Below are 8166 nucleotides of genomic sequence, written 5' to 3'. Positions count from 1 at the left end.
TGGGTTAATGTTGAACCAGAATGAAGAAACAGGAAGCCAGGTCATAATGTGTCAGGGATGATAATGCCAAGGAAGGAACCCCCTCCTGGCTTATTCTCTCCCTGTCTTCAATGCACTTTTGCTTTCTCTAAACTTATTGACACATGCAAATGATAAATAAGAAAGACCCCAGGAACACATTTAGTGGACTCAGGACACCAGATATAAGTGGAGGACTGATCTTGTACTTCATAAAATTAACATGAAGGCTCTTTGAAGCAAAAGACATCTGACTCTCCTGGCTTAAAATAAGGGAATATGAAAAGGCAATGAAAGAACTGTACCATACCTTTAGTAAATACTGTACGAACATAAAAACCAAACCCATGTGAAATTTTGATTGATTGGCCGATGAGGGTTCAACCTCACCACCGCTGAATATGGCACAAATGGAGATTCACCAGATGGATGATATTGTTACACTATTGTTAGAAAAGATTTTTATTAACAGGGAAACTCAGGCTCAGCTTTGCTTTCCCTTCAACTTTGCAGATTGGGACTACCTTAAGAGCTTTCAGCAAAAAGATGTACTTGAATCCAGGTGGGAAAGTCCATCTCAGATCCTGACCACTGCCACGACCATTTAGTGTCAAGCTCTACCAGCATGGATTCATGCATCATATACTAAACTAGTTCCATTTCCATTGATAAATGCCCAACCCCAATAACAACTCGGCTGCTTCAAAATCATCTCTGCAAGGTCCACCAAGCAGATTGGAATTCTAAAGTCACTACCTGTGTGATCTCAGAAATATATACACATGTTCCCAGAGGTTCACTTTCCAGCAATGATTTTTCTTTCACAACAAATCTGGTATATACATTTAGCACATAGGTGGGGGGAAAGGGGAAGGGGCACCATGATGTATACTAAGCTCTCCTTTGTCAAAGAGAATTTGCCTCTGTATGTGAAGAATCTGTAATGCAAACTGTGGAAGAAACACAGTTACTTACTTGTAAAATTAACTTTGCCCCCTGGATTTAGTTCTCTCTCAATATACCTTGCTAGAACACTTCAGCTATCATATTTGCAATAACTACAATACCACTGGAGGATCCTTGGTGCTCTCTTAGCTTTGTTGTTTTCTTGCAGACGTTTCATTATCAAATTAGATAACATAATCAGTGCCAGTATGGAGTTGGATTTTCTCTTGTTTTATACACTACTGGCTTGCTTTGTCAGTGTTGGTGGGAATGGTCTTGGTGGTTCCTTGATTGGGTTATTGTTTGCTCCTTGATGGTCTAATATTAACCTTGGTGTTAATCTCTACTCACAGGGCTGTTGATTGCTGGTGGGGAGGTGTCTCCTTTGAATGGTATGTATATGTTTATCTCTATGTGCCTGTTGGTCTGGATAATGTTACATAGATGCCTTATTATCTACCATTTGTTATAGCACTGAAACACTGAACTCTGTTACCATACCATTTTAGGAGAACAATTGTCAAACCCAAAGATCGCCATTTTATTTCCCATTGTGTAGAGAAGCTGTTGCTGTAAAGGAACAGTTAGATACCTGAGGATGTGGCAAACAACTTCAAAACTTCATAGATTTGGTACAAGGTAAAGGATTGGTTTCCACAGTAATCGGATAAGGAAGTTTGGTTCTTTTAGATATAAGATTTTTATTTTCCTTGTTGTTGGAACATGTATTTTTTTATGCATGTGCATATGTATATAGTAACGATCTCTGTTTACTGAATATGAATTGAATATAGTTCTGGGAAGACTGTAGAATTTATTCATGAATAAACCAGAGCATAGACATTTTAGCATTAAAATGAAACCAGACTGTCCCATGAATAGGGGGGACAGTTTTATGAATTGTTGTATATGTTGACTAATCTGGCTTTCAAGAATGTGGGATCTTGTTTATTAACTTCAAGGATTAACAGGAGGTAGAAATTGGTTCATGTATTGATAAGATGAACATTTTAATGAAGGCATGTTTGAAGTTTGGCTAAATGTTGAATATACAAAAATCTTAGAAGGCATATCTAAAGAGACAAAGGGTGTCTTTTTGCTTGCAAGCTGAGATAAACATTTACTCTGTTACAAATTTGACTTAAGGGTTTATTTCTTTGATGTTTGCAACTTTCCAGTGTTGTTTGCAGTGCCTCATATTTCCTGGTGATTTCTGATCCAGACCCTGCTTAACTTGAAAAGCTTAGATAAATTCAGCCAGTACTACCAGGTACAAGAGATTCTAGATTCTTGTGGCCAAAGCAAAATCATTGGGTGGGACTAGACAGCAGATAGAAAACATGCCATGTCAGATCGTATGATTCCTACTGCCATTAGTGCACTAATAGCCAGTTATTGGTTTTGTAATCAGTCAATCAAACAAGCTGTTGTAACAGCATTCACTATTGTGCTGGGATGCCTACTCTGTATGTAAGCATTCCTTTGACTGCCAATTAGCATATTATCAAAGTGTGTAGAGGAGAACAGAGATAGCCATGAAGAAAATATATGGCCATCATTGGGAAAAAAATAATTTAGTCTGGGAAAACAGGAAGATATGAAAAGGTTTAGGATTGTCCTGCCTTAAGTCTTTTAGGTTTAAGAGGGAGGGAAGGAAGGAGAAACACGCTCAGCTTTTTCAAGATTCCATTTTTACATCTTATTATAGCAATAAAGTAATCCTAGTATTTCTTGTGGCATTTATTTCCTGATTTTATCTCAAAAGGGATAAAAGGGATTGAGGAGGAATAGATTCTCTATACTGTTCTCTTCCATTGCAACCTGGGAAAACTGTTCTGTTAAATTGAAGTAAAGAGTATGTATGAAGGAGACTTTGGATTGACTAAGGGTTGAAATTTAGGCAAACACATTCATGGGTCTTGACACTGAAAATTATTCCAACAATACATACAACACTCCCACCAGACTTGTTATTTTACATACACATGTATATATCCACTTTTCATTGTTAAAAATGATCCCAAAAAGGACTGGTAAAGTTGTTTCAACTCTATTTCTAATTTTGAATAATAATGAATATGAATAATTGAATAAGTGTATAAATTTATCCTTAAAACTGCTCAGTAAAGTGACCCCATTGGTTGTTTGATGATTTAAAACTCTTTTTTACATGACAAGATCTTATCAGTTTGAATACGTAATCACCAGGAATTGAGCTTCACTTGGGAGAGTTTTTAATCTTCACAGTAGATGATGAAGTTATTTTTATCTCCCTCTCTGCTGCTTCTAATAAACAAGACTTCATAGCTTTACTAGGAAATAGTGCCAGCACTGCCATTATCTCAACAGATCCAGCCTACCTATTAAAATTAAAGCCTAACCTTTGAATTATTTTGGATAAGGAAAAAACTAACAACATTTAATTCATCATTTTGAATAAAGAAATAAAACCTGGGGTCTTTTTGTTCTTTTGAGCTACAACTGCCACAACTTCTTAATATTCTCTGAGTTGGCTGGACTGATGCAATCTGAAGCTTAAAACATTTGGAAGGAACTAACTTTATTTAAAAATTCAGACTCTGAATATTATAAAGTGATACAAAATATAATTTATTTAAGCTTTTCCTATTCTTATCTGAGACAAAAAGTAAATGCTGGAGATGAATTACCAACCCCAGCAGCTTGCTTCTTTCTGTCTCTCTTTCACAAATGGGTTAATATCTGTTATCTCTACTGGAGGTTAGCAAATATTAGCATTAGGTCAGCTGGGAACAACTCTTTGGCCACTTGTACAAAGAGCAATTACACAGTCCCCTCCTCTGGTTGAGAACAGGATTTGAGGAGTAGAGAATCAACACTCATTACACAGGAGAGACGATTGAGAAATTTCCAACTCAGGACCTGGATTATGGATTTTATATGACTGCACTGAAGACTGCAAGATTAGACGTATCACTTTAGCAATATTTGGGGGGTGGGGGTGGAAGCAATCAGACAGATCACATCTCTAACAATGGTAGGATCTTCTATTTGCCTAAAAGGTCATGGCTGTCTTTTAAGCCCATGATCCTCCTCACCAGGCACAATATATCTTGAACAAGATGGTGTAGATCAGGGGTCTGCAACCTTAAATACTCAAAGAGCCATTTGGACCCGTTTCCCACAGAAAAGAAAACACCGGAAGCCACAAAACCTGGGTGGGCATGGCCAACTTGATGTCATTCACTTCCACCAGTCACATGACCTCCTAGCCACGCCTACCCAGCCGGTCATTAGGGCAGAGAACCAGTTGTTAAAAAACACCGGGTACCACAAAATCCTTGTGACATCTCTCTCTCTCCCTCCCTCTCTCTCTGTATCTCTCTCTCTGTGTATCTCTGTGTCTTTGCCCTGGCCGCTTCTCCATCCCCCGTTGCCCTTACCTTCTCAGGCCAGGTGAGGAGTGACTGGGAGGGGAAGGCGAGGGGAGGGGCCAGCCAGTTGTTAGATCAGGCGCAGGAACAGAAGACGTGACCAGCTCGATACATGTAACAACTTTATTTACAATGTAACAAGTAAAAGAAGACTGCTGGCGCGCTGCCGGAGCTCTCCTTATATTCGCTCCCGGCAGACGCACCGCCCCTAGACAGGGATTCAAATCTCCCGCCCGATGGCTGGCAGCCAATCAGGGCGGATGTCCTTATAAGGACATAACACTCCTCCCCCCTTAGTCTGAACTGTCAAATCTCGTTCACAAAAGTCACGTAGTCCCGCAGGTACGTAGGACGCCTCGGCGCCCTAGCTGACCTGCGCAGTCTCACTTGTTCTCCGTCTCCGACCTGGATGGACGGGGCTCTGTCGTCTCCCGGCTCCCTCTCCGGAACCGGGCTTGGTTCGGCTGTCGAGTGAGCGGGGTCACCCCCAGCGCCTCCGGCCGGACCGCAGCCCTTGGATGGCTGGTTCTGGTGGTCTTCTTCCTGGCCTGTGGATCTGTCGCCTCGTCTCGGTGGCTCGGTTCCGACCCGGGAAGAGCGTCTGAGTCTCGGTAAGTCCATCAGTTGCTCCTCCCTGGTCTCCCGGGCGCTGCGGTTCGGTTGCGGTTCGGCCTGGTGCTGGGTGGGTGGTGGTTCTGTTTGGTGCCCTCTGGACCGGCCCGCCGGCTGCGGGTGGTGCTGGCCTGTGTTGCGTTGTCCGACCTCGCAGGGGTGGCGTTGGTCTGCTAGGTCGGGCTGGCGTTGGTCTACCCCGTCTGGTCGGTGGTGGTCGACCTGGTCGGGCTGTTGTTGCGGCACTACCTCTGCGGGGCGGCGGAGGTCTCCCCTGCCGGGGTGGTGAAGGTCTACCTGGCCGGGTTGTTGTCGGCTTTCCCTTCCCCCTAGTCCCTGGTCTACCGTCGGGTGGTGCCTGGGGTCATCCGGGTCAGGGTGTCGTTTGTTGGCTGTCTTCCGTGATGGGCGGGGGTCCCCCACGTCGGTGAGCCGTGTGCCACCCTCGCCCGTGGGTCGCGGGGTGCCCATCTTGGCTGGGTCCCGGTCTACTCGCCTGGAACTGCAGTCTCCCTGGCTGGGCTGGCATAGGCTGCTGTAACTGGTGGGGTGCGCTGCTCCTCCTCTGGGCAGGTCCCGGTCTACCTGCGGGCTGGGTTGGTGGTCCCTGGCCTTGCCGTGCCCGGTGCCCACCTGGCTGGGTTGGTGTTGCCATCCCCCGTGCGGCTGGCCCCGGTCTACCTCGCTGGGCTGCCGATGTGACAGCATCTGGTAGTGGGCTGGGCCAACCTTGTCGGGGTGGTGCTGCTCTGCCTCGCAGGGGTGTGGTAGGCCTACCTCGTCAGGGTGTTGTAGGCCTACCTCGTCGGGGTGTTGTAGGCCTACCTGGTCTGGGTGTGGCCGGCCTACCTCGCCGGGGTGTTGGAGGCCTACCTCGTCGGGGTGTTGTAGGCCTCCCTCGTCAGGCTGGTTTTCATGTGCCCCCCCCACCTTTTTCGGAGTTGGTCGATGTGGCGTCTCGTGAACTGTCCATCTTCCAACTCGACGATGTAGGATTTGGGGCCGGTTGTGCTGGCAATTTTCCCTTTCAGCCATTTAGGAGAGCCGCTAAAGTTTAGCGCGAAGATTGAATCTCCGTTGCTGAAGGCGCGAAGCGGGCGGCTGGCGGTTGCGGTCACTTCCGGGCTGTATTGGGGGTGCAGCCGGTCCAAGGGTGACCTCAATCTTCTGCCCATCAACAGTTCGGCCGGGCTCTTGTGGGTGGTGGCGTGTGGCGTGATGTGCTGTGTGAGGAGGAAATTGTCTATGCGCTCTTGCCAGTCCCCCGGGCCCATCTTGGTGAGGGCCTCTTTGGTCAGTCGGACCATGCGTTCGGCTTGTCCGTTTCCGGCCGGCCTGTAAGGGGCGGACAGGGCGTGGCGGATGCCCAGTCCTGCCAGGAAGGACTCCATGGCCAGGGATGTGAGCTGGGGGCCGTTGTCTGAGACCAGCACATCCGGTAGACCATGTGTGGCAAACCGGCGGCGCAGGGCTCGGATCGTAGCGTCTGTTGTGGTAGATGCCATGGGCACCACCTCGAGCCATTTGGAGAAGGCATCTACCACGATGAGGAGGTGTCGCCCTTGCATCGGACCCGCGAAGTCAATGTGTATCCTCGACCAGGGGTTGCTGGGGGTCTCCCACTTCGCGACTTCGGATTGCGGTGGCGCTGGGCGGACTTCTTGGCACGGGTCACATCTGGAGACCCATTGTTCAATGTCTCTGTCCATGGAGGGCCACCAGACATAACTCCGTGCCAGGGCCTTCATGCGGACGATGCCCGGATGCCCCTTGTGTAAGGTTTCTAGCGTCCGCCGTTGCAGAGTGCTTGGAATCAGCACCCTGTCTCCCCATAGCAGACAGCCTTTGATGGTGGACAGCTCCTCCTGTTTCCTGGCGAACGGGCTGAACCTTTCCTCTGGCTTTTCCGCTGGCCACCCTCTGAGGATCCATGACTTCACTTGGCGGAGTGTGGGGTCCTTTTGGGTGTGGACGGCCACATCTGCGGATGACACCGGGCAGCTGGCGTCGTCATCAATGTGAAGTAGGTGGAGCGTGGGGGCTGGGTCCTCGACCGGCTTCTTCGACGGGCATCTGCTGAGGGCGTCAGCGTTCCCTATGGCTGTGCCTGGCTGGTGCACGAGCCTATAGGAGTAGCCAGCTAGGAAGATGGCCCATCTCGTCATTCTTGGGGACATGAAGGTCGGGGTTGGTTGGTCGCCTGCGAGGAGTCCCAGGAGAGGTTTGTGGTCTGTGACTATGGTGAAGCGTCTTCCGTAGAGGTATTCGTGGAAGCGCTTCACTCCGGCCACGATGGCCAGGGCTTCTTTGTCCAGCTGGCTATAGTTCCGTTCTGCGCCGGACATAGTCTTTGAGAAGTACGCGATTGGGGCTTCCGAGCCATTGGGCAGTTCGTGGCTGAGGACTGCCCCCACCCCGTAGGGCGACGCGTCGCAGGTCAGTCTGATGGGGAGCGTCTCGCTGTATTGGATGAGGACGCTTTTGGACGTCAATAGTCCCTTGATGGCCCGGAATGCTGCCTCCTCTTCCTGGCCCCACTTCCAGGAAGCCGATTTCCCCAGCAGGCGGTGGAGTGGCTCAGCAACTGTGGCTTTCTGTTTTAAGAAAATGGCGTAGAAGTTGAGCAACCCAAGGAAAGCCTGAAGCTCCGTTTTGTTTTTTGGGCTTGGAGCTTCATGGATTGCTTCCACTTTTGCTTTGGTGGGGTGTATGCCTGTGCTATCAATGAGGAAGCCCAGGAACTCGACTTCCTGTACTCCTATGATGCACTTGTCCCGCCTGACCCTCAAACCCTTGGCCTTGAACCGCTGCAGGACAAGCCTGAGCCTTTCAAGGAGTTGGGGTCTCGAGTCACCGGAGATGAGCACATCATCGAAGTAAGGCACCACCCCTGGAACGCCTTGGAGAAGGCGTTCCATCATGGATTGGAAGATGCCAGGGGCAGCGCTGACTCCAAATTGGAGGCGGTTACATTTAAATGCCCCTCTGTGCGTGACAATCGTTTGGGCCTCCGCCGTTTTGTCATCCACTGGCAGTTGCTGGTAAGCCTGGGCCAGGTCCAGTTTCGCGAAAATTGATCCAGATCCCAGGGAATGCAGCAGATGTTGCACCACTGGGACTGGGTATGCGCTCTGTGCCAACACCTTGTTGATGGTGCAACGGTAGTCAGCACAGATGC

At 48.5% G+C, this 8166-nt stretch overlaps 1 protein-coding gene across 1 annotated transcript in view; it reads left to right on the top strand.

Moving 5' to 3' along the window:
* The first annotated feature begins 1522 nt into the window (after positions 1-1522).
* ARHGAP1 (Rho GTPase activating protein 1) overlaps positions 1523-8166 on the top strand; it is a 76586-nt gene continuing 69942 nt past the window's right edge. Inside the window, exon 1 of the mRNA XM_070936446.1 lies at positions 1523-1602. The gene's annotated coding sequence lies outside the window, so the exon portion shown is untranslated. The remainder of the gene's footprint in view (positions 1603-8166) is intronic.

The sequence above is a fragment of the Pituophis catenifer genome, unplaced genomic scaffold (assembly GCF_029215685.1).
Source record: "Pituophis catenifer annectens isolate HBS135680 unplaced genomic scaffold, rPitCat1.0.hap2 SCAF_1, whole genome shotgun sequence".
In the NCBI taxonomy this organism is placed as follows: Eukaryota; Metazoa; Chordata; class Lepidosauria; order Squamata; family Colubridae; genus Pituophis; species Pituophis catenifer.
The sequence above is the reverse complement of the archived record's forward strand: the minus strand, read 5'-3'. Positions and strand labels throughout refer to the sequence as shown.